Raw genomic sequence first — 26194 nt, forward strand, 5'->3', positions numbered from 1 at the left:
AGAACCGAGTAAAAACTAGAGGATGATCCTGCAGTCCAGGAGGAAGGGTAAGGCAATCCAATCCTCATGCTCATAGTAGCAGGCATGAAGGGGCTGTTTCTGCTCTTACAATTAATCATAGGGCACATTTTACCTTTCAGGTACTTTCCTCTATGTGTTATGCTTCAACTTCTTTATAAAAAGTAATAAAAAGGTGTGTGTAATCATGAAACATTAGATGTTAGGAATGCATTCTCTGGCTCTTTCAAACACTATACTTGGCTATGTAATAAGGAAGAACACTTGTATTCTATTAAACAAGTTAATCACTAAAGGGATGTTGCCTATAAACTTAAAAGTGTACAATAACGGCCCATCTCTGGGAATTCTGCCTCCCCGGTAATGAGCATTAAGCTAAAATACCTTTGTTTTATACATACTGCTACATTTAAAATGGATAGCCAACAAGGTCCGACTGCACAGCACAAGGAGCTCTGCTCTAGGCTACGAGGCAGCCTGGATGGGAGCGGGGTTTAGGGGAGGATGGATACATGTATATGTATGAAAGTGGCCCAGTCATGTCTGACTCTTTGCAACCCCATGGACTGTAGCCCACCAGGCTCCTCTGTCCGTGGAATTCTCCAGGCAAGAATACTGGAGGGGGTAGCTAGTCCCTTCTCCAGGGGATCTTCCCCACCCAGGGATCAAGCCCGGGTATCCCACATTGCAGGATTCTTTACCAGCTGAGCCACCAGGAATGCCCTGATATGTATGGCTGAGTCCATTTGGTGCCCACCTGAAACTATCATAACATTGTTAATCAGCTATATTTCAATATAAAATAAAAAGTTGAAACTGTATAAAACAAACCCAATAAAACATAAGTGTGAAAAGAATTAAAATAAAATACCTTTGTTTAACTCACAGGAAACAAGCTGATCAGGCCCACCTGTGAATGGCTGCTGGCAATAAGAAATGAATACCTCTGGAGTCTGGCTAGAACCAGGACTTTACCTACTCTCCTTTAGTGTAAAAGAAGCCTGAATTCTAACTCGGGGAAGATGAAATCTTTGGGACACTAGTCCGCCAATCTCTCAGTCTGCTGTCTTTCTGAATAAAGTTGCTGTTTCTTGCCCCAACAAATTGTTCTTGGCCTGTCTGAGGTGAGTAGTACAAGCCTGGACTTATAACAGCTATCCATACAAGGCTAAGATGTAAATGAGGGCAGAGACCCTGAGCAGGGAGAAAGGGGCAACTGAGAAGCACCTTGCCACCCAATTAGCTTCCAAAAGAGAGAAGGGCTTCCCGGATGGCTCAGCAGGTAAAGAATCTGCCTGCAATGCAGGAGACACAGGGGATGTGGGTTTGATCCCTGGGTCAGGAAGATCCCCTGGAGAAGGAAATGCAGCCCACTCCAGTGTTCTTGACTGGGAAATCCCATGGACGGAGGAGCCTGGCAGGTTACAGTCCATGGGGTCGCAGCAGTCAGACACGACTGAGTGCACGGAGCTCACTCATAAGGGTAGCTCAGGCAGGTCACAGAAAACCATTTATTTCAAAGACTTTTTGCAAAATCTCCTTTCAAGAAAAAAGAAAGGAGGAAGGGACAGAGAGAGACACCTCCAGGGCTATCTCTTCTGAGGTCGTCACATCAAAAGTTGTCACGTAAGTAATGCTTTTATGACAGCTCGATGATATATGGGAATCAGCAGTGAAAAGGGGATGACCGCGACCCGCAGTAACGTGCCAATTCTTCTGGTCCAGGCGCAAGGAAGTGGAGATCAGTAATGTGAAGCATCGTGAACACTTCTCCTGACCCTTGAAACTCCTCCATGGTGGGGACACGCTCTGGTGAGAGGGACCGGCCCCCAGGGAGAAGGGGCCTTCATGTAACAGGCGGCATTAAGTTAAAGTTGACACAACAGATAGGAGCCATTCACAGAAGCAGCATTTGAAAAGCCCCTGATGCTGGGAAAGATTGAAGGCAGGAGAAGGGGACAACAGAGGATGAGATGGTTGGATGGCATCACCGACACAATGCACATGAGTTTGAGTAAACTCCAGGAGTTGGTGATGGACAGGGAGGCCTGGCGTGCTGCGGTCCATGGGGTCGCAAGGAGTCGGACACGACTGAGCGACTGCACGGAACTGAACAGAAGCAGAGAAGCAGCATCCAGGTGAGAGATAGCCACTTCCAGGTTCCCGAGTCAGGCTGTTTGGCAAATTAGAGAAACAGAGAGAATGCTGGAGCACCATGAGCCAGGCCAAGTAACTGCATCCGGCATCTGCAAAGCGGGCGAGACCCAATTCATACTGAGGAGGGTGGCCCTATTCCCAACGTGGCAGGAAGCCCCTGGGGCTGGAGATGAAACAAACATGGGATGATCTGACGCACACGCTCTAAAGCAGCTCTTGATCCTAAATAAAGGACTGTCAACATGCAGGAAGGGAAGCTGGGAGAGCCCGGGTGAAGGACGATGGAGCAGGAGCTCCTGGAGGAAGTGTTGACAGGGCTGGCTGACACACGGGAGGCAGAGAGGAAAGAAAAGAATCGGATTTGCGGTTTTTGGATGTTGTTTTGTTTACCTTGCGTGGCCTTAGCAACCGCAAGGACAGGGTTTCCACTTTATAGAGCTGTGGGGACTGGGGGAATATATGATCTGGGGAAGATAAATCAGGATTTGCACTTAAAAAGTCAAAGTTTTATATGGATATGCATGTTGAGATAGCAATTAAGAGAGGCTTATAAACAGGGAGGTAAGATTGGGAATCACTGAAATTAGTGGTGGGGGAGGGAAGTCGAACCATATGATTTTTACATTTTTAATGGGGACCATATTTTTAACAGGGAGGTAAGTACAGACAAAGGGATTAAAGCCGAGCCTTGGGACTGTCCATCATTAGATGCTTAGCAGAGAAAAATAGAGCCAGCCTATGACTCAGGGAGGTGAATGAGGGTTTCCATGCAGCCTCGAGTGCCCGTCGGAGATTTGTGGTCACAAATGCTGAGTGAGAGCTGCCAGCACAGTACTGTGCGTCTTCTCAGGCAACGCTCAGCAGCTCCGAGTGAATGAAAGGGGCCAAGCCGGAGCCAGGCATCACAGAACCTTACTAGGCGTGTCCGTTCTTAGCTGAATTTTACAGATGAAGGTGCAGAGAGCCAGAGAGAGACGTTAAGGAATGTGCCTGTCACACCTGCGCACCGCAGACTAGAGTAGAGCCCGTTTGAGGCAACTAGAGAAAGCCTGCACACAGCTAGAAAGAAAGAAAAAAAGAAAATCCACAGTATTTAAAAATGAAAAAGAACAATATTCAGGGCTCTTGGGAAAGGCATTCCTCCACAGAAATGCAACATGGTTCATCACAGTGTGATGGATAAAATGAGAGAAGAAAGTGATGTGAGTGAAGTTCACTCAATTTGTTCACAAGAAGCCCTAATTCAGGGTCTGAAATTTGGAAGCTGGGATAAAATGGGGAGCCACTTAAGCAAGGTTTTAGGCCTTTGCAGCTCAAAGTGAGTACATGATGACAAACCTCTTCCGAGCTGAGTAAGAATACCTGGAACTACAAATAAATGGACTCAACCTGGCAATTTTGATCGGAAAAGTATTAGAGGTACCCTGGGGGTACATTTTCAGACCCAGCCTCCCTTATTTGCTGATACTTTTGATCAGATATTTGCAATTTGTGACTTGAATATTAAAAGTACAATGTGAATGAAATTCAATTATCTCTGGGTAAAAGTTCTCAGTACGAAGGGTTATAATTCGTGATTTGTACACAACTACAAGTATTACCGTACGAAAACGGAGAGTTTATTATTATGGAAAGAATTGCTTAAATATAAACCTAGAGTAGCATTAATAATTTTTCATAATATGTGGTTCCCTCCCTAAGGATAAGCAGTGGTGGGGGGGGGAGGTTTGCTTTTAGGAAATGGTATAAGTACGGCCTGCTTCATATATAAGTTTTGTTAAAATATAATTAATTAAGTTAAAAGATGTGAAATAAGGTATGGACTTTTTCTCAACTGAAAGATTTACTTCTGAAGTAATGGGCTTTATAAAATATGCACTTTTGGTTTCCTGTTTCTTAGCATCTATAAATTTACTAATAAAAGGTTTTGTCTTGACTTACTAACATTTGAAAAGATGGATTATACTGGCATCACAAGGAGAGGATGTCATAAATTAAAACTCTATACATGAACTGTATTCTCTTATTTGCAATATGACAAATGAGCGTGTGAAGTCACAATCAATAAACGCCGCTTGAATGTTAGAAAGTGGATTTGGCCATAAGTATTCTAACAGCAATGTTCAAAAACACCCCAACTGCTTTAATTATCAGTGTATAGTGCAGACCAAACATGTCAAAATATTTCATTTTAATCAAGCAATTATCTATATGTGGCTTCATTCTACACTGTGAAAGTTCAATCAGGTATTTCCAAGGTATTTATCAAAGTTCAATAGCAGTCCTGTCTCATAAATCAATTTCAGACTAGACAAAAGGAAGAAGCAAATTCTTGTTTGTTTCAGTATTTTCCAAGCCAATCCCAAAGACAAGAGTTGTTATTCTCATGAGAATTTCCAGTAAAAATCTGGGCAATCTTGCTTTGACCATCTGTTTAGATACGATATGATGGAAATAAAGTTTTAAAAAAAAAAGGTATAAGCTCTATTAGACTATTTTTCTTGGATGTAAAATGTGTTTAGGGAAGAAATGAGTTGTTCCATGAGCCAGAGCCCTTATTTCTTACGTGGGAGCAACTCTGGCTTCGCAAAATGGTTTTTATCAAAGGAGGCTTTGTGTTCGGGGGAGCCGAGTTGTCCACTCAAAACCATTTCAAAAAACGCCACTGGATTCCAGGCTTCCAGGTTCCCTCCTGAAACAGGGCTTATAGTTCTTAAGAAACACTCACAGGTGGCAGAGGGGGCAGGGGAAAAATAATGTGGGTTAAAGCTTATATCCTATCCATGGCCATCTACTGCAGACACACAGCCCATTACCTTTTCCCTGTTCCTTTTCATAGAAGCCATAGTACTGCCATTGTTGCCGTACCTTATGTAACACCAAGTCTGTACTTATAACAAACATTCTAACGAGTACCTGTCACTGACATCTCCCCAAAAATAGGAAAAAATTTCTAGGATAAACATCTCTTTCATATTTCATCTAAACAGGGGTATTGGTTATTAAAAAAAATGACAAACACTTATTTATCACATGCCATGAGCCCCTATAAACGCTTTACATACATTAATCATAAGTCACTAATGCTTAACCGTAGTCCTATGAATGAGATGCCATTCGTCCCATTTCACAGGTGAAGAAACAAAGGCTTAGACAGGGTTAAGTCCTTTCTCCAAGGTTCAGAAAGTAAAAGGCAGGATCAGAACTGCAACGAAGAACTCTCTGACCACAGAACTGGTGGTCGTCCTGACCTGCTCCTCTGGGCTTGCCATCCCAGCTAATGTTCTGCGTCCAAGTCTCACTCCATTCATTATCATCATTCTCAATAACATCCCCATTACCCATGTGGAATACTCATCCACATCTAGCCCAATTTGCTACTGGATTTCAATGTTATTTCATATGAAAACAATCAATAACAGAAAGGACCTGGATCCAGTTTCAAAAACATAATTTGAAAGGAATTCACTCCGAAAGCTCCAAGGAGCCCAGTGAGCTCTGAGCAGCACCCTGGAAGGGCTTCTTAGCTACCTTCACTCCCCTTTGGATGTCTCCATCCATCTAAAAATACATGTCTGGCTCCGCCTGCTCATAAACAGAAACACAGAGACACATTCTCCAAAGGCAAAGCTGTGCTTTTAAGGGGCATTCTGTTTTTGTAGGTGTTCAAGGATTTGGAATCAAAGCAGCAGAATTATTAAAATTAATCCAATTTTCTTTCATTTATTTTCTTAGTTCATACCTCTAAAAGATATATTTTGGAAGGCCCCCTGTTCAGCCCAACCGTTTACAAATCAAAGCTTTCTTTGGAATCCGGGAGACCTAACCCAACCTAGACAGGGACTCTCTGCCAACTCCGGGGCCCTCCCCAACTGTCAAGAATATGGCAGCATTATTTGACTTGTGCTCAGATTTAATTATAGTGTCGAAAATCTACCTTAAATGGCTTTCATCAACGGCCAAAACTGTGAGTCTTTCTGGCTTGGGTTTCCATAAACAAAGAATAAATTTCAATATGTCACAAAGTGGCAGCAACTCGGTCATCACTGGAGCAGGAAGACTTATGCAACCACTGCTGGCTGGAAACAGAGTCAGCGTCTTCATATACATGACTGCTGGGTGATCATTTCAAGTGACTAATCAACACAGCCATGCAAAATTACACAAGGTACAGCCCTGAAATCCCTCAGCCTCAGCTGCTCACACTGGCAGAGCCTGGACAAAGCTGCCGATGACTCTTCCTGCTCTCTTCCAGCCCATTTTCAGAAACATCATTGCACATTTAAAATATAATGCACAAAAGGGTCCCTGATAACAGAATATTCTGTTACGGGAAACTCCAAAATACAGAGGAGGTGAAAAGAGCTTAGGCTTTCTTTAGTGAAGTGGAGAAGACGGGAACCACTTCTCTGTGTTAAGTACCCAAAGCAAGAAATTCCAGAACCAGAAACGTGCATCCTCTACTTGGGAAACATTCAAAAGTCTAAAGAGTGATCGCCCGGCTCAACCTGAGCACTTCTGAAATTGCTCCTTCAAAACTCTTCTATTTGAAATTCTTTCCAAAGAAAGTACAGAATTAATACCAAACACAAAGCCCAGGCAAATTCCAAACAATGAGACCAATGGTCATAAGCCAAGGATCGATCCATCACAGAAGCTACGTGCCCTGCTTTCCACGCGAAAACACTGCTGGAAGGGGTGGAGACCCATGCGGGAATCCACAGTATTCATAATCATAGAAGCAGATCAGCAAATGAACCTGCAAAATTAAAAGGGGGATGTATTCTGGATATTCTAAGAAAACGAGTTGAGACAACTTGAGAGGAGTCCCAAGACCCACCTCTGCTGGTGTGATGTGAGGACGAGGGCAGAGGAGGTGACACCACTCATGTCTCCTTTCTGGCTCCTGTTCCACCGCCTCCGCTGGGCATTGGTCCTCCACCAGGATGCTGCCCACGTCCTCTGTGAAAGGCCATATCCACACCCTCCTCTTAGACCGTTGCCTTCGCAGCCACCCAAGCTCTGCCCTGCTCTTGATGAGGATCTGAACATCCACAGACCTGCCAGAGCCTCCCCCAGATGAACGTGAGCCCTTCAATGAAACTGGATCCCCACTGAGTGCAGGGGTCTCCTCGGTGCTCCCCCTCCAACCTTCCTCCTCCCTCCTGGTCCTACAAGCCAAGATACAGGGGCCACTGGAGAGCCACCACGCTGCGTCTTCTGCACCGTCCAACCCAGCCCCGAGATCCCACTGACTGTATCTCCTATGTGCTGCTATTTAACTGACTTCAGCCGGGACAGCTTCTTATGGGGGGAGAAGAGGGATATTTACATCAGTGGGAAAACGGATCTCTGCCCACCTCCCGTCAGATCCCAGAACTGGCAGAAGGCAGGGAGAAAGCAAACCGGAAATCGCCGTCTTCACCTGTCCGGAGCAACCACACTTTCGGTTGAGACAGGGGTGTGTGGGTTTCGAAAAGTCAACTGGAAGCCAAGTGAGTCGATGAGGGGCTGAACAAAACCTCAAGCTTATTTTTCCTGTAAGGCAAGAACATTAATAGGGATACCCAAGGAACCCGTTTAAAAAAAAAAAATAGAATGCTGTTTCGATTATTGTGGGGGAACGGTAACTCTAGGGTGGGGAGGTGTGAATTTAAAGAAGGGTAGAATTGTATAAAGGAGTCTTAAAGAGAGGATGTGGTCTGGTAAACACAGGGATGCTGTGCATGAGAGAGATGCTGGGGTAACTCAAGGAAAGGAACTTAAGGAACTGTCTCCTCCGGGGCAGGGCTGGAGGACAGGGATTAAGTGTCAAGGAAAGCAGACTAATCCATGAATGGAGCAAACTCCCTGGAAGCAGGAAGCCAGAGCCAGAGATGAGTAGGAAAAACATGTGAGCTCTGCTCTACGCCTCCCAGTCTCTATCTCTGTGTCTCTGTCTTCCTTTCTTTTCTTGCTTTCTTGCCTTCTCACCCTCCCATCAAATTAATCCACTTCTAGAATCGTATACTGAATGAATTAGATGTAATTACTGTAATGGCACCCCACTCCAGCACTCTTGTCTGGAAAATTCCATGGACGGAGGAGCCTGGTAAGCTGCAGTCCATGGGGTCGCTAAAAGTCTGAGGCGACTGAGCGACTTCCCTTTCACCTTTCACTTTCATGCACTGGAGAAGGAAATGGCAACCCGCTCCAGTGTTCTTGCCCGGAGAATCCCAGGGACTGGGCTGCCGTCTATGGGGTCGCACAGAGACACGACTGAAGCGACTTAGCAGCAGCAGCAGCAACTGTAATATTAAGGCTCAGACGATAAAGAATCAGCCTGCAATGCGGGAGACCAGGGTTTGATCCCTGGGTCAGGAAGTTCCCCTAGAGGAGGAAATGGCAACTGACTCCAGTATTCTTGCCTGGAGAATCCCATGGACGGAAGAGCCTGGCAGCAGGCTACAGTCCACGGGGTCACAAAGAGTTGGACACAATTGAGAGACTAACATTTTCACTTTTCATCGTAATATTAACCACAATTTTGTCTGTGGTAGGGAAAAACCAGAAATTACCGGAAAGTGTCAAAGCTGGACTCTAAGAACCATGGCTTCCCAGGTGGCTCAGTGGTCAAGAATCTGCCCGCCAGTGCAAGAGACCTGGGTTCGATCTGTGGGTTGGGAAGATCCCCTGGAGAAGGGAATGGCTCACCCACTCCAGTATTCTTGCCTGGGGAATCCCATGGACAGTCCACGGGGTTAGAAAAGAACTGGACATGACTGAGCAAGTAACACTTTTAAACACTTTACTATGTCACGGGAGACTGTGTCACCACAGAAGCTGATACTTATGATTTTACTGATAAACAGTGCCTGCTGAGTCACCTCAGTGGTGTCCGACTCTTTGTGATCCTGTGGACTGCAGCCCACTAAACTCCTCTGTCCGTGGGATTCTCCAGGCAAGAATATTGGAGTGAGCTGCCATTTCCTCCCGCAGGGGATCTGCCAACCCAGGGACTGGATCCTCGTCTCTTATGTCTCCTGCATAACCAGGCGGGATCTTTACCACTAAGTGCCGCCCGGGAGAGCAATTAATAAAACTCTTCAGTTAAATATTTTTAATGGCAGTAATTTAAAGCATTGGATTTTATTTTAAAAAACAAACATGTTATATTCTTATATAAACGCATATAATTTAATTAAAATGCTTTTATCTATTAACTAGAAGACTATTGGAGAAAGCGATGGCACCCCACTCCAGTACTGTTGCCTGGAAAACGCCATGGACGGAGGAGCCTGGTGGGCTGCAGTCCATGGGCTCGCAAAGAGTCAGACACGACTGAGTGACTTCACTTTCCCTTTTCAGTTTCATGCATTGGAGAAGGAAATGGCAACCCACTCCAGTGTTCTTGCCTGGAGAATCCCAGGGACGGGAGAGCCGTCTATGGGGTCGCACAGAGTGGGACACGACTGAAGCGACTTAGCAGCAGCAGCAGCAGAAGAAGACTATTACTGAAAAAGAATAGATACTATTTCTGAGTAATGGGGCTGGGAAAGTTTTATTTCTCTTTTCACTAACTGTACTTACTAAACTATCTACTATTATTAACTCTGTAACAAAAATGTTACTTTCTCAAGAAAAGAGGTACAGTTATACAAATATTACTAGGATATATGACAGAGCAAAATTATGCAGTGCAAAAAATTATCATAAGAATTGGAAAATTACATTAGGAATTCTGTCTGAGTGAAGCTGCAGCAGTTGACAAAAATCATATTTCTGAGCATTTAATAAGACAAAGTAATGAGAGAAACAGAATGACTTACAGAATTTTTTAAATTGAAATATATTTCATTTACAATTTTCTGTTAGTTTCAGTTCAGTTCAGTCACTGTCGTTTCTGACCCTTTGCAACCTATGGACTGCAGCACACCAGGCCTCCCTGTCCATTACTAACTCCCAGAGTTTACTCAAACTCATGTCCACTGAGTTGGTGATGCCATCCAACCATCTCATCCTCTGTCATCCCCTTCTCCTCCTGCCTTCAATCTTTCCCAGCATTGGGGTCTTTTCCAATGAGTCAGCTCTTCGCATCAGGTGGCCAAAGGATGGGAGTTTCAGGTTCAGCACCAGTCCTTCCAATGAATATTCAGGACTGATTTCCTTTAGGATGGACTGGTTTCAGGTGAACAGCTAAGTGATTTATTATACATTCATATATATATATGTGTGTCTGTGTATATTTTTTCAATTCATTTTCATTTTAACAGCATATTGAATATAGTTCCCCATGCTATATAGTAGGTCTTTGTTGGTTAACTATTTTATATTTAGTAGTGTGTATATTATCACGATGGTGTGATCACTCACCTAGAGCCAAACATCCTAGAATGTGAAGTCAAGTGGGCCTTAGGAAGCATCACTACAAACAAAGCTAGTGGAGGTGATGGAATTCCAGTTGAGCTACTTCAAATCCTGAAAGATGATGCTGTGAAAGTGCTGCACTCAATATGCCAGCAAATTTGGAAAACTCAGCAGTGGCCACAGGACTGGAAAAGGTCAGTTTTCATTCCAGTCCCAAAGAAAGGCAATGCCAAAGAATGCTCAAACTACCACACAATTGCACTCATCTTACACGCTAGTAAAGTAATGCTCCAAATTCACCAAGCAAGGCTTCAGCAATACATCAACCGTGAAACTTCCAAATGTTCAAGCTGGTTTTAGAAAAGGCAGAGGAACCAGAGATCAAACTGCCAACATCTGCTGGATCACTGAAAAAGCAAGAGAGTTCCAGAAAAACATCTATTTCTGCTTTATTGACTATGCCAAAGCCTTTCACTGTATGGATCAAAATAAACTGTGGAAAATTCAGAAAGACATGGGAATACCAGATCATCTGATCTACCTCTTGAGAAATCTGCATGCAGGTCAGGAAGCAACAATTAGAACTGGACATGGAACAACAGACTGGTTCCAAATAGGAAAAGGAGTACGTCAAGGCTGTATACTGTCACCCTGCTTATTTAACTTATATGTAGAGTACATCATGAGAAACGCTGGGATGGATGAAGCACAAGCTGGAATCAAGATTGCCAGGAGAAATATCAATAACCTCAGATATGCAGATGACACCACCCTTATGGCAGAAAGTGAAGAAGAACTAAAGGGCCTCTTGATGAAAGTGAAAGAGGAGAGTGACAAAGTTGGCTTAAAGCTCAACATTCAGAAAACGAAGATCATGGCATCCGGTCCCATCACTTCATGGCAAACAGATGGGTAAACAGTGGAAACAGTGGCTGCCTTTATTTTTGGGGGCTCCAAAATCACTGTATATGGTGACTGCAGCCATGAAATGAAAAGACACTTACTCCTTAGAAGGAAAGTTATGACCAACCTAGACAGCATATTAAAATGCAGAGACATTACTTTCAACAAAGGTCCATCTATTCTAGGCTATGGTTTTTCCTGTGGTCATGTATGGATGTGAGAGTTGGACTATAAAGAAAGCTGAGCACCAAAGAATTAATGCTTTTGAACTGTGGTGCTGGAGAAGACTCTTGGGAGTCCCTTGGACTGTAAGGAGATCCAACCAGTCCATCCTAAAGGAGATCAGTCCTGGGTGTTCACTGGAAGGACTGATGTTGAAGCTGAAACTCCAATACTTTGGCCACCTGATATGAAGAGCTGAATCATTTGAAAAGACCCTGATGCTGGGAAAGATTGAGGGCAGGAGGAGAAGGGGGTGACAGAGGATGAGATGGTTGGATGGCATCACCAACTCAATGGACATGAGTTTGGGTGGACTCTGGGAGTTGGTGATGGACAGGGAGGCCTGGTGTGCTGTAGTCCATAGGGTCGCAAAGAGTCGGACACAACTGAGTGAATGAACTGAGGTAAGTGTGTATATTTTAACCCCAAACTCTTAATTTTGCCATCTACTAAGAAGTCCACCAGTTTATAAAAAGAGAGTTGATTTAGCTGCACTCTCAGACTTGAGGGTAATTTCCCATGAGGGACTTCCAGATACAAAATGAGCAAAACCCTTGAGAGGACTTCTCTGAAATGGCCACAGACACCACAAGCATGGTCTGCCCCACACTGGGTCTTGGTAAAATTCAAGGGCATGAGATTCAAGTGAGGTTGTGAGAAGAAAACTCCCCTTGGACCAGGGACAAGAATAAGGTCCCGTCCTGGGAGACCAGAGGGGCTCCCAACATGGTCTCCAGACCATCAGCATCACTTGGGGCTGGAAGGAAAAGAAAAGCAGGAGGCCCTCAGCAGATTCCCAAGTCAGCATTTCTGAGGTCGGCCAGGAAATCATTTTAACGCATCTTCCAGTTTGAAAGCCCATGTGGCAGACAACTTCCCGCTCGCTCACAAAGGGATGATACTGCATGACCACCAAGGAGTGACTCCTTACCGTACTCCTTAGACTCTCGAGCTCCATCCACTTCCCTTTTCCCAAGACCTCCTGTTCTTCTTCATCTGTTTTTTTTTTTTTTCCAACTTACTTATCCCCTGCTACCTATTTCACTTAAATACCTTATAAAATGTCTTCCCCACCAGAATGAGCGCTCTCAGAGAAGGGTGATTTCGTCCTTTGGGTTTGGTTAAGAACAGTGCTCAGCACATAGCACAGACTTAAAGAAAAACCACTGAATGACTGAACCACCTACGTAGTAGCAGAAATTTAGGTCGCTTCCAACATTTCAATGTTAAGAACAAAATTATTTTAAAAACTTCATTCACTCATGAAAAAATCCTAGAGAATAAGTCAAAGATACAGACATTTAGAAAATTTCTATAATGGTGCCAAATGCATGCCTGACATTGTACTACCAAGCTTACCATTTATAAATTATTATCAGACACATGACCATGTTTAAATCACCCCTATAATCTAACAGTAGTTAACGAAATAATAATTCATCCTATAAATCTATCCCTTCTTGAGGTTAGACACATCACTGAGACACTGTTATCTGAGATTCACGGACGAGAAATCAGATATTGACTCTTAATACAACAGATGAATGGACCTGACAGTCAGTTTCCAGGAGCAAACATTTTTATTATAATAACATGGATTCAATCCACCCTATGGGGATGATGTCCAAGGATTTAAACTTTTTTACAATATTTGGGGCCAACCCAAGTTACATGCTTTAGAAGTTATGAGTTGAAAAAAATTTTTTTCAAGGAATCTTTTTTGAGCTTAATACAATTAATCATACATCACGTAAACAGAGGCAAGACTAGGTCACAATTAGAATCCTGTGTCGTGTCCGACTCTTTGCGACCCCATGGTCTGTAGCCTACCAGGCTTCTCTGCCCATGGGATTTTCCAGGCAATAGTCCTGGAGTGGATTGCCATTCCCTTCTCCAGGGGATCTTCCAAACCCAGGGCTTGAACCCAGGTCTCCCACTTTGTAGACAGACGCTTTACCGTCTGAGGCCCCAGGGAAGCCATGGATGAACAAAGGCTCCATAACCAAGGGATTCTAATTGTGACCTAGTCTGTCTTTGGCTAGCATTCAGATCTAAATTCAGGGATTAGCACTAAAACCTTCAGTCATTCAAGTGTTTGTTTAGGAAATAAGCTACTTGGAGGAAGTTACTAAGAATTTTAATTAATTTCTTAATAACCTTTACTACCACTCATTTTATTTAAAAAAACATTTTAAGCTTAGAAAATGTCTTAGTAATCTTTTTTATTATTTATTTTATTTTTTACTACTGTCTTTTATTAAAGTTTTAAGCTTAATGAATTTCTTCAGTAATCTTTTTTTTTTACCATTTATTTATTTACTATTATTTATTTATTTACTATTATCTCTATATAAAGGATTGCTATTCCAAAAAGTTGCATAGAATGGAACACTCTCAAGCTCAATCTACAAGGATAACATCACCCTGATACCAAAAGGGACAAAGATATCACAAAAAAAGAAAATTACAAGCCGATATCACTGATGAACATAGACACAAAAATCCTCAACAAAACACTAACAAACCAAATCCAATAACACATTAAAAGAATCATACACCCTGATCAAGTGGGATTTATCCCAAGGATGCCGAAATTCTTCACTGTATACAAATCAATGTGATATACCACAAACTGAAGAATATGATCATATCAGTAGATGCAGAAAAAGATGCAATCAATCATATCAATAGATGAAGAAAATAGATGTCTAAAAGCTAGATATCTATTCGAAGTTCAGCATCCATTTATGACAAAAATTCACCATAAAGTGGGCTTAGAGGGAACCTGCCTCAACATAATAAAGGCCATATACGACAAACCTACTGCTAATATTATGCTCAACGGTGAAAAGCTGAAAACATTTCCTTCAAAATCAGGAACAAGATAATGATGTCCAAGCTCACCACTTTTATTCAGCATAGTTTTGGAAGTCCTGGCCACAGCTATCAGAGAAGAAAAAGAAATAAAAGGAGTCTAAATTGGAAAAGAAGAACTAAAACTGTCACTGTTTGCAGGTGACATGATGCTATACATAGGAAATTCTAAAGATGATACCAGAAAACCACTAGAGCTCATCAAAGAAGTTGGTAAAGTTGCAGGATACAAAATCAATACACAGAAATCCCTTGCATTCCTATACACTAACAATGCAAAACAAAGAGATTAAGGAAAAAATCCTACTGACAACTGCATCAGAAAGAACAAAATACCTAGGAATAAACCTATCTAATTAGGCAAAAGACCTATATTCAGAAAACTATAAGATACTGATGAAGGAAATCCAAGATGACACAAAAAGATAAAGAGAAATACCATGTTCATGGATTGGAAGAATCAGTATTGTGAAAATGATTTTACTATGCAAAGCAATCTACAGATTCCAACACAATCCCTATCAAATTACCAAGGGCATTTTTCACAGAACTAGAACGAAAAAAATTTACTTTCTATGGGAACACAAAAGACCTCAAGTAGCAAAAGCAATATTGAGAAAGAACAGAGCCAGACTGGCTCCCTGACTTCAGGCCATACTACAAAGCTACAGTAACCAGAACAGTATGGTGCTGAAGAACAGAAACAGAAATATAGATAAATGGAACAGGAAAGTCCAGAGATAACCCCACCCACCTAGGGCCACCTGATCTATCACAAAGGAGGCAAGAATATACAACTGAGAAAAGACAGTCTCTTCAATGAGTAGTGCTGGGAAAACTGGACAGCTACATGTGACAAAAAAAATAATAATAAATTAGAACACTTTCTAATACCACACACAAAAATGAACTCAAAATGAATTAAAGACCTAAAGGTAAGGCTGGGTAATATGAAACTCTGAGAGGAAAATATATGCAAAACATTCTTTGACATAAATCTCAGTAAGATCATGTTTTGACCAACTGCCTAGCATAAAGAAAATAAAAACAAATTAACAAGACCTAATTAAACTTAAAAGCTTTTGCACAGAAAAGGAAACCATAAACAAAACAAAGAGACAGGCCTCAGGCTGGGAGAAAATATAAAGGCTAGGACTTCCAAATGAAACAAGGGATTAATCTCCCGAATACACTAACAGCTCATGCAGCTCAACATAAATAAAAAATAAAAACCAAACAACCCAATCAGAAAACACAGAGGCATTTCTTCAAAGGAGACATACAGACAATCAACAAATACCTGAAAAGATACTCGACATCACTAATTGTTAGAGAAATGCACATCGAAACCACACTGAGGTATCACCTCATACTGGTCAGAATGGCCATCATCAAAAAACCTACTAACAGTAAATGCTGGAGAGGGTTGTAGAGAGAAGGGGACACTCCTACACTGTTGGTAGAAAAGTAAAGTGGAGAACAGTACAGAGTTTCCATAAAAAAACTAAAACAAGAGCTACCATATGACCCAGCAATCCCACTCCTGGGCATAAATCTGGAGAAAATCATGATTTGAAAGGATGCGTGAACTCCAGTGTTCTCTGCAGCACTATTTACAACAGCCAAACATGGAAATAACCTAAATGTCCATCGGCTGAGGAATGGCTAAAGAAGATTTGGACATACATACAATGGAATATTACTCAGCCATAAAACAAATGAAATAATGTCATTTACAGAGACATGGATGGACCTAGAGGCTGTCATACAGAGGGAAGTAAGTCAAAAAGAGAAAAACAAGTATCATATAATAAAGCATATATATGGAATCTAGAAAAATGGCACAGATGGAACCTGTCTGCAAAGCAGAAAGTGATCCACAGATGCAGAGAACAAATGTATGGACCAGGGGAGTATGATGGAGGGGGGGCAGGTAGGATGAATTGGGAGATTTGATTGACATAATATTTACTTCTTATATGACTTCTCTCCTCCTCTAATTATGCCACCTCTGTCTATGGTGGAAAATGAAAGTTAAAGTCACTCAGTTGTGTCCAGCTCTGTGCAACCCCATGGACTATAGCCTGCCAGGCTCTTCTGTCCATGGAATTCTCCAGGCCAGAATACTGGAATGGGTTGCCATCTCCTTCTGCAGGGGATCTTCCAAACCCAGAGATCAAACCCAGGTCTCACAGCATTTCGGGCAAATTCTTTACCATCTGAGCCACCAGGGAAGCCCTCTGTCTATGGTATCTACTATCAATGAAATTTTGCGCATATCCTTTTTGCCCCAAAGTCACTGCAGATGGTGACTGCAGCCATGAAATTAAAAGACACTTACTCCTTGGAAGAAAGGTTATGACCAACCTAGAGAGTATATTCAAAAGCAGAGACATTACTTTGCCAACAAAGGTCCGTCTACTCAAGGCTATGGTTTTTCCAGTGGTCATGTATGGATGTGAGAGTTGGACTGTGAAGAAAGCTGAGCGCCGAAGAATTGATGCTTTTGAAGTGTGGTGTTGGAGAAGACTCTTGAGAGTCCCCTGGACTGAAAGGAGATCCAACCAGTCCATTCTGAAGGAGATCAGCCCTGGGATTTCTTTGGAAGGAACGATGCTAAAGCTGAAACTCCAGTACTTTGGCCACCTCATGCAAAGAGTTGACTCACTGGAAAAGACTCTGATGCTGGGAGGGATTGGGGGCAGGAGAAGGGGACGACCGAGGATGAGATGGCTGGATGGCATCACTGACTCGATGGACGTGAGTCTGAGTGAACTCCAGGAGCTGGTGATGGACAGGGAGGCCTGGCGTGCTGCAATTCATGGGGTCGCAAAGAGTCGGATACGACTGAGCAACTGAACTGAACTGAACTTTCTGGTGCACTAATAAGCAAATTAATATGCAAGTGATTTGGAGGGGGTCTATATACTAACTATATATATTCTATGCATTAAACATGGTTTACATATAAATTGTAAATTTATCCAAACTATTCAAAATGATGGCAGTGCATTGGAGTTGCTAGGACCAAGGATATCCAAAATTTACAGTTTGAGTCCAAACTAGATTTTCCCCTGCTTTATAGATGGGACCTCATCCATCTCATCTGCCAGCGTTTATGTGGGTGTGTTTCCTAAAACTGTACAGAGATGATTCATCTTTGGTAATAGGATATTACAAACAAATTACCTTTCTTCTGTTATCATTCAGCTCAGCCATCTTCATATTTCTGGCTATCAGCTTTTCTAAAAGTCCTTTAGCTTAATGAATTTCATAGTAATTTCCAGGACCCTCTGGAAGATTCCCAGCCCTTGCAGTTATTAGGACTACGTGAGAGACTCAGGCCACTGGAATGTAAACACAAGTGAAGAATGTCAGCAGTGCTCCAGGGATCACACAAAACTGTTGTAGGTTCTAAGTGTCTCTTTTCCCTCCTACGATGGCCTTGGAAGCTATGTGTTGATATGACTAAGTCATAAGACGGTGAAACTATCAGCCTGAGGACTGTGTGGAAGGTTGTCAGGTTAAGCCACTGGGTTGCTGTTGTTTCGTTGCTAAGTCATGTCCATCTCTTTTGTGACCCCATGGGCTGTAGCCTGCCAGGCTCCTCTGTCCATGAGCTTTTCCAGGCAAGAATACTGGAGTGGGTCACCATTCCCTCCTCCAAGGGATCTTCGCAGACCAGGGCGGATTCTTTACCATCTGAGCCACAAGGGAAGCCCAAGGTCCTGGTGGGCATCTTTATCCCCTCTGTCAATACACACATCACCATGTTAAGTACTTGGTCTTATTAGATCAGCTGATTTAGATATACAGATACACCTGTGCTATGCTATGCTTTTGAACTGTGGTGTTGAAGAAGACTCTTGCGAGTCCCTTGGACTGTAAGCAGATCCAACCAGCCTATCCTAAAGGAAATCAGTCCTGAATGTTCATTGGAAAGACTGACGCTGAAGCTGAACCTCCAATACTTTGGCCACCTGATGGGAAGAGCTGACTCATTTGAAAAGACCCTGATGCTGGGAAAGACTGAAGGCGGGAGGAGAAGGGGATGACAGAGGATGAGATGGTTGGATGGCATCACTGACTCGATGGACATGAGTTTGAGTGAACTCCAGGAGTTGGTGATGGGCAAGGAGGCTCGGCATGCTGCAGTCCATGGGGTCGCAAAGAGTCAGACATGACTGAGCGACTGAACTGAACTGAACTGAACTGATGCTATGTGGGCTGTGCTAAGTCGCTTCAGTTGTGTCTGACTCTTTGCAACCCTATGGACCATAGCCCTTCAGGCTCCTCTGTCCATGAGATTTCCCAGGCAAGAATCCTGGAGTGGGTTGCCGTGCCCTCCTCCAGGGGATCTTCCCAACCGAGGGATGGAACCCGTGTCTCTTATGTCTCCTGCATTGGCAGGCGGGTTCCTTACCATGATAATCAAATCATCATTCACATTTTGGTGCCCATCCTTTCATACCTCTCTTGAAACATAAAAATACACTCAGGTATAATTTTACATATATGCATCCCATAACCCTACATGTTGTTTTCATTTTGAATGGCATATTCTATCATTGTTATTTCAGGAAGATGGGATTCTAGGCTGTGCTTTCCAACTTTGTGAATTATTTGCACTTTTTTAATGAGCAGGCAATTATTTATATAACTTCACAATACAAGTGTAATGAAGCTTTCCAATAAGGTTGTTCTCATATGGAAAACAAAGATTATAAAATCAGAATAAGGAGCAAGAACTCCCTGGTGGCTCAGACAGTAAAGAATCTGCCTGCAATGCAGGAGACCCGAGTTTGATCCCTGGGTTGGGAAGATCCCCTGGAGAAAGGAATAGCAACCCACTCCAGTATTCTTACCTGGAGAATTCCATGGACAGAGGAATTTGGCAGACTACAGTCCCTGGAGTCACAAAGAGTCAGCCTTGACTGCACAAGTAACACCTTAACTTTGATAGGAAGCAAGAGACTCTTGCAACACACTGCAGATCACTCAGAGAGAGCACGCCACAGTTTAAGAAACTCTGCTACTTGGCTCAAATTGTAACTATCTCATTTACTTGGAGATTTTACTTTTTAGTTGTAGTCTGACCAGCACAGAAAAAAGTGAATTTTATAAGGTGATGCTACTATAGGAAACACGGGAGAACAGCCAGGATGATACAGGAAATAATATCCATGGGAGAGGGACTACTCTCGTGGGCCAGCATTTAAGAAGCCGTGCTGTCACGCAGGGAAGATGAGTTCAATTCCTGGTCGGGGAACTACGATCCTACATGCCAAGCCGCAACTAAGTCCGCATGCCACAACTAGAGAGTCCACGTGGCAACAAAGGATCTCGTGTGCTGTAACTAAGACCCGTTACGGTCAAATAAACACATATTAAAAATAAAGAAAAACACACGTAGGAGAGAACAGAGGAGGAAACCAGTGGAACTGTGTTGGAAAAGAAAAAAAACTAAGGATCAGAGGAAGACATAAGTGTGTTGTCCTCAAATATTTGAAAGGTTGCATTTGCAAAAAGGATTCACTTACTGTTTCTGTCTGAGTAGTCATAGAGGGTATGTAGGAACAAGGGATGAACTTTCCCAAAAGGGAAGAAAAGGTAGCAAACCACTTTTCAGGATTCTACAGGGGAGATTCCTCTGCTGGGTGAGGGATGGGCAGGTACAGATCTAAATTTCTCTCAATCCAGGATCCACAGCATCAGATTTCTTGGAAAAGAGGAGACATCTTCATTTCCCTGCATTTCTCACACAGGGACAGTTACATATTCAAGTAGCACGTGGCTTTTCCCAATGACAATGACAGAGGCTATAAAGCAAGCTTTTTCTAGGTAGTGAATCTGACTTCAGTGGACATCATTTCATAGTTTTCGAGATTCTAATAGAAAAATTCAACATGTAAAGATCTGCAAGAACAGTGATCTTCAAGGTTTACAACCTAGGACTTTGTAGTTACATCTAAACATAAAGGCTGCCCTGATGGCTCAGCAGTAAAGAATCTGCCTGCAACGCAGGAGACTCAGGTTCAATCCCTGCAGGGGTCAGGAAGACCCCCTGGTGAGGAAAGTGGCAGCCCACTCCAGTATTCTTGCTGGGAAAATTCCATGGATAGGGGAGCCTGGCGGGCTATAGCCCACATGGGTGCAAAGAGCCAGACACGACTGAAGCGACTAAGCACACACGCAGGCGTGCACTAAACAAAGATTTCTCTATCAGAAAATGCTCACAGTATTTAGTGCTTGGTTCAACAAGACCTTGCTTCCTAAGTGGCTCCGCAGTAAGGAACCCACCTGCCAATGCAGGAGACATGGGTTAGGTCCTTGGGTCAGGAAGATGTCCTGGAATAGGACATGACAAACCACTCCAGTATTCTCGTCTGGAAAATCCCACGGGCGGAGGAGCTAGGTGGGCTGCAGTCCATGGGGCTGCAAGAGTCGGACATAACTGAGCTACTGAGCACACACCCACACAAAACAGGACCTAGAAAGTCACATGTGGGCAGCCACTGAGCTACAGTCATGTCCAAAGAACAATGACTGAGCCTGAGATATGAATATGAATATTAATAAGTATTTATTATATTAAAAACCATCATAAACCAGAACTTTCCTTAATTGCACAGGAGAGAGGGTTTCAGCTTTGACCTTCCTTCAACAGAGGTAAATGGAGTTCTATCTGAACAGGATGGGTCGGAAAATCTGAAGTATCTGCCCTAACACATCTGGCGCCCAGTGGTGTGGACTCCCCAGGGGAAGGGATGTCAAGGCGTCATTAGTCAAAGTGACTCCCCCACTGCCACCACCTCGAAGCCAGTTGGGATAATCAGAAACAGTTCACAAATAAAATAAGCCATAAGATTCTCCATCTTCTCTGGGTACCCTCCCCCGCCCGGTGACATCACTCGACATGTGGCCATACGGTTTTTCCAGGACTCCCCCCCTCCCAAGGCTGGAATCTGGTGGCTGGCTAAAATTACTACTTAAAGCAAGGATTGACCCTTCCTTGACACTTTTGAAGAAGGATCCGTGTGAAAAGCTACCCTCGCTCCTGGGACAGGCCGGAGGGAAAGCCTCTGCTTTCATTCCGTAAAAGATTTAAAAAAAAAAAAAAATGTAAATGAATAAAGAGATGCCATTTTTAATTGTTCTAGAAGTCTGGCATGGCTATATTAAGACAATTGCTATTTTATATGTAGAACAGGGGCAAACAAATCTCCAGGGATTAAAAACCATGTTCTTGTGGTTTGCTTTTAAAAGCTGCAAATTTGAATTCAATTAAAAAAAAATGATGGCACACAGACAAAATGAGAATGAACAAAGCTGGGGAAAACGTCTGTCCCATCTTCAGAGCGAAGGGCCGCTGTGAGTCTGCATGTTTCCAATTACACGTGTTCAGACAGAACCAACGTGCGGGGTGTTAAGCAGAACCTGATCCAGAGAAAGGTTCCCAGAGTCACTCTTTCATTTGAAACAACCACATAGACACTTCGGTTCATTAAAGAGAAAAACATGTAAAAAAAAAGAAAGAAAAGAAAAATATTATCATATGATTTCTCTCTTTCTCCTCTCAATACAAAGCCAGCCTAGGTGCATCAGTATAAGAACTAATATTTTGTATTTTCTTGGGTGTTTTTAAAACAATAGTAAGGAGCAAAGAGAAGCATGAGAAAGCTCAAGCGTTGCCCAGGCAAGCTAACAAATTGGGGCGGGGGAGGTCCTTCCATTAACCACAGACACAGGCAGACGATAACTGTACGCAGCAGTTTTGACAAGATGGAACTGTTAATGGGTGAGTCAAAGGTGTTTATTTCTAGCTTCTTTTGAGCTGCTGGGGAAAAAAAAATTTGACTTTTTTTTTTTTTCCACAACAGTGATCCAGTAGCTGGAGATGAGAGTATGTACGAGGGAAACAGGTCTGTGGGCTTCCGTTCCAACTGATGCGACAAGGTTCCTGAAGTCATTTCTAAAGGTTATTTCACAGAACTGAAAGCAGCCTCCACACCTGTGTTCTCCCTTCATCTGGAGCGATTCTAGTTCAGAAAAGGTGACTCTTTGTAGAGGAGTTTCATGGAAAAGGCTATGAGGGTTAAGAGGAGCTTCAGGGGCTGAAGTGAGGAAAACAGCTGAAAGCAACCATTTCTGAAGTTAGTTCTGACGTTAGGGTATGTTCAAGATGAGAACAGACCATCTGTCATCTCAGATTATCGTGATGAAAAGGAAGCTTCGATGACATCGTCTTCAATACACACTCTCGGCTACCCCCCACCAACTCCTCGAACCCGGGATTCCAGGTGACGCCAGCAGTAAAGAACCCACCTGCCAATGCGGGAGAGAAAAGAGACACGGGTGTGATCTCTACGTCGGGAGACCCCCTGGAGGAGGGCATGGCCTGGAGAATCCCATGGACAGAGGAGCCTGGCGGGCTGCAGTTCATAGGGTCGCAAAGAGTCAGACATAACTAAAGCAACTTAGTGATAGTGAAGTTGCTCAGTCATGTCCGACTGTTTGTGACCCCGTGGACTGTAGCCCACCAAGCTCCTCCGTCCATGGGATTCTCCAGGCAAGAATACTGGAGTGGGTTGCCATTTCCTTAGCACATGTATATAGAAGGCATGATCACCCGGACATTCTCATTGGTGCTTTTGTGTTAGGGATTCCCAGGTGGCACAATGGTAAAACATCTGCCTACCAGTGCAGGAGATGCAAGAGACTCCTGTTCAATCTCTGGGTCAGGAGAAAGAAATGGCAAACCACTCCAGTATTCTTGCCTAGAAAATTCCATGGACAGAGGATCCTGGCAGGCTACAGTTCATGGGGTCGCCAAAGAGTCGGACACGACTTAGTGACTAAACAACGACAGATGCCAAAGGAATGTAAAGAGATCAAATAAGAGAATTACATCATCTGACCCAACAACTTCCCAGTGCCGTAGCAGTCATCAGCTGACTTCAGAGACTTCTGGTAAAAAAACTAACTGCTTAGTAAACTACAGAGCTACCCCAGGGCGCTATTTCTTTTTTGAATGTGTTTCCCGAATCTGAAAGTCAACAAAATGCTTTTTGGATGAAAATGTAATAGAGCACTTTGAGATTTCAGATTTCTAAATTAAAGGATATATAAAAAGAAAAATTTTTTTTTCAGACAAGGATTATTAGAACCCAGGAATAATACCCAAGCAAGGTTACCAGAACACCTTTTTTCGAAACGTGCTCTACTAATCTTTTTCTAAATTTCCAAACATGGAAATCTGACAAACGACCAAATGTGAACTCGGGCCGCACGGGGTATGGGCAATGGAACAGGACCTGCAAAGCACAAGGCCATGTTCTCATAAGAGAATTCTCCATCGCTGCTGCTATCAGTACACTGCCCATGCCCCCACGTAAATGCAAAGACGTCAACCCACTTAAAATGCGTCTCTTCTTACTTGACTGTCTTTGTGTCAAACTCAAAGAAGCCTCATATAAATGATCAAAGACTTTTCAGTGGTTCCTCCAAATATGCAGACGGGCAAAGGCTGCCCCCCTTCAATAATTTTCAATGAATCCTCTGAAATGAAGGTTTTGAAGATGCTTGCCAATGGAACGTCCTGCCTCACAGCTATAATATTTTTTAAAAGGCATTCAGTTTAAATTAATATATTTGGCCAGACAACTATATTAAAATTCTTGTTATTTTTTCTGTTATAATGGTAGCCTGTGGTATGACTAGTCTTCTTCAAAAATCTGTAGAGTTATTGCTTCGCTCTTGCCCGGGGTACATCATGTGGTTTTCATCTGTGCGTGCGACATGGCAATACCTCATTAAAACACTTCAGCCAAACGAAAGTCTTCATATCGCGCCACAGAGAGCGCACGTAAACTCACTCGGAAAGTTTCAGAGCCTCGTAACTCATGGCCAACTGCTCTTACACCAGCCGCTCCACTGATATTTCACTCTGCCAGATGATGTCACGGGATTTATGCTCTTAAAACCGCCTGCCTTAGGCAAGTATATATTTTTTTCTCATATAGTAAGCAAGGGGAGGTTAAGGAGTAAACAGAGCTATTTTCTTTCCTACACAAGAAACACCCCCTCTCCCCTGGCCACACACACATACACACACACACACGGGAGCACACACAAGAACACATCCAAACATTTCACTTCTACCCACAGTGCAACAAAAAGCTGTAGTACATTCTGTGCAAATAAAACATTTGCAACTTGCCTCTCTCCTGCTGGACAGCTCCTTCATCCACGCATTTCCCAAGACAGACAATACCAGAGGATCCACTCTGATCTCCATCCTCTGAGTTCAATCCTGGAATAACTTACCTACTAATCTGAAGCTTTGACGTGTGTGCTAAGTTGCTTCAGCCGTGCCTGACTCTCTGCAATCCCATGGACTGCAGCCCACCAGGCTCTTCTCTGTCCATGGGATTCTCCAGGCAAGAATACTGGAGTGGGTTGCCATGCCATCCTTTTGGCGGATCTTCCCGACCCAGGGATCGAACCTGTGTCTCTTGAGCCTACCTGAATTGGTAATGGGTTCTTTACCACTAGCGCCACCTGGGAAGCCCGTAAGCTTTGGAGGGACCTGAAAATCACTGTTGACAGAAGACCAAGTTGAGATTTTTCAAAAACAACCTCTACTATTCTTAAAGGTTGGGGAGAAGAGGTTATTTTGAATGTTTCATCTAAGTTGCCATTGCCAAAACAACACTTGACTCAAACAGTTCCCAGAAGTCACACGTAGGAAGCCTACAACTTCAAAACATCATCTCCTTTGAAGAATAATTTCTTCAAAGGCACTGACTGATGGAAGGCAAGCAGGTGGCACTCAATAGCTTCATTTATTAATCTTAAAAAAAGAGGTTTGCACCTCACACCCATAAGGATGGCTACTATGAAAACAAAAACAAAAGTGAAAAATAGCAAGCGCTGGCAAGGATGTGGGGAAATAGGGACCCGCGGGGCACTGTACATGGGAGTGTCAAATGGCACAGCTGCCATGGAAAACAGTACGGCAGGTCCTCCAAAAGTTAAACATAGAATTCCCCTATGATACAGCAATTCCACTTCAGGATACATACCCAAAAGAACAGAAAGCGAGATCTTCAAGAGATATGTGTACGTGAATGTTCACTGCATCCTCATTCACAACAGCCAAAAGCTAGAAGGAACATCAACAGATGAATAAACAAATGTGGCTTATCCATATAATGGACTATTATTCAGCCTTAAAAAAGAAGCAAATTCTGACACCTATTGCAACACGGATGGATTCTGAAGACATTATGCTCAGTGAAATGAATCAGGCACAAAAAGGCAGATACTGTTAATACGAGCTAGTCTATTGGACTAGAATAATCAAATTCACAGAAGCAGAATGCAGAATTGGCAGTTGTCAGGGGCTCAAGAGAGTAGCAAATGGGAAGTTGCTGTTAATGGGCACAGAGTTTCAGTTTTATCAGATGACAAGTTCTAAAGATCAGCTGCACAAAAAAGCCCCTGATGCTGGGAAAGATTGAAGGCGGGAGGAGAAGGGGACGACAGAGGATGAGATGGTTGGATGGCATCACTGACTCAATGGACATGAGTCTGGGTAAACTTGAGTCTGGGTAAACTCCAGGAGTTGGTGATGGACAGGGAGGCCTGCCGTGCTGTGGTCCATGGGGTCACA

Source organism: Budorcas taxicolor, chromosome 1 (genome assembly GCF_023091745.1).
Source record: "Budorcas taxicolor isolate Tak-1 chromosome 1, Takin1.1, whole genome shotgun sequence".
NCBI classification, from domain to species: Eukaryota; Metazoa; Chordata; class Mammalia; order Artiodactyla; family Bovidae; genus Budorcas; species Budorcas taxicolor.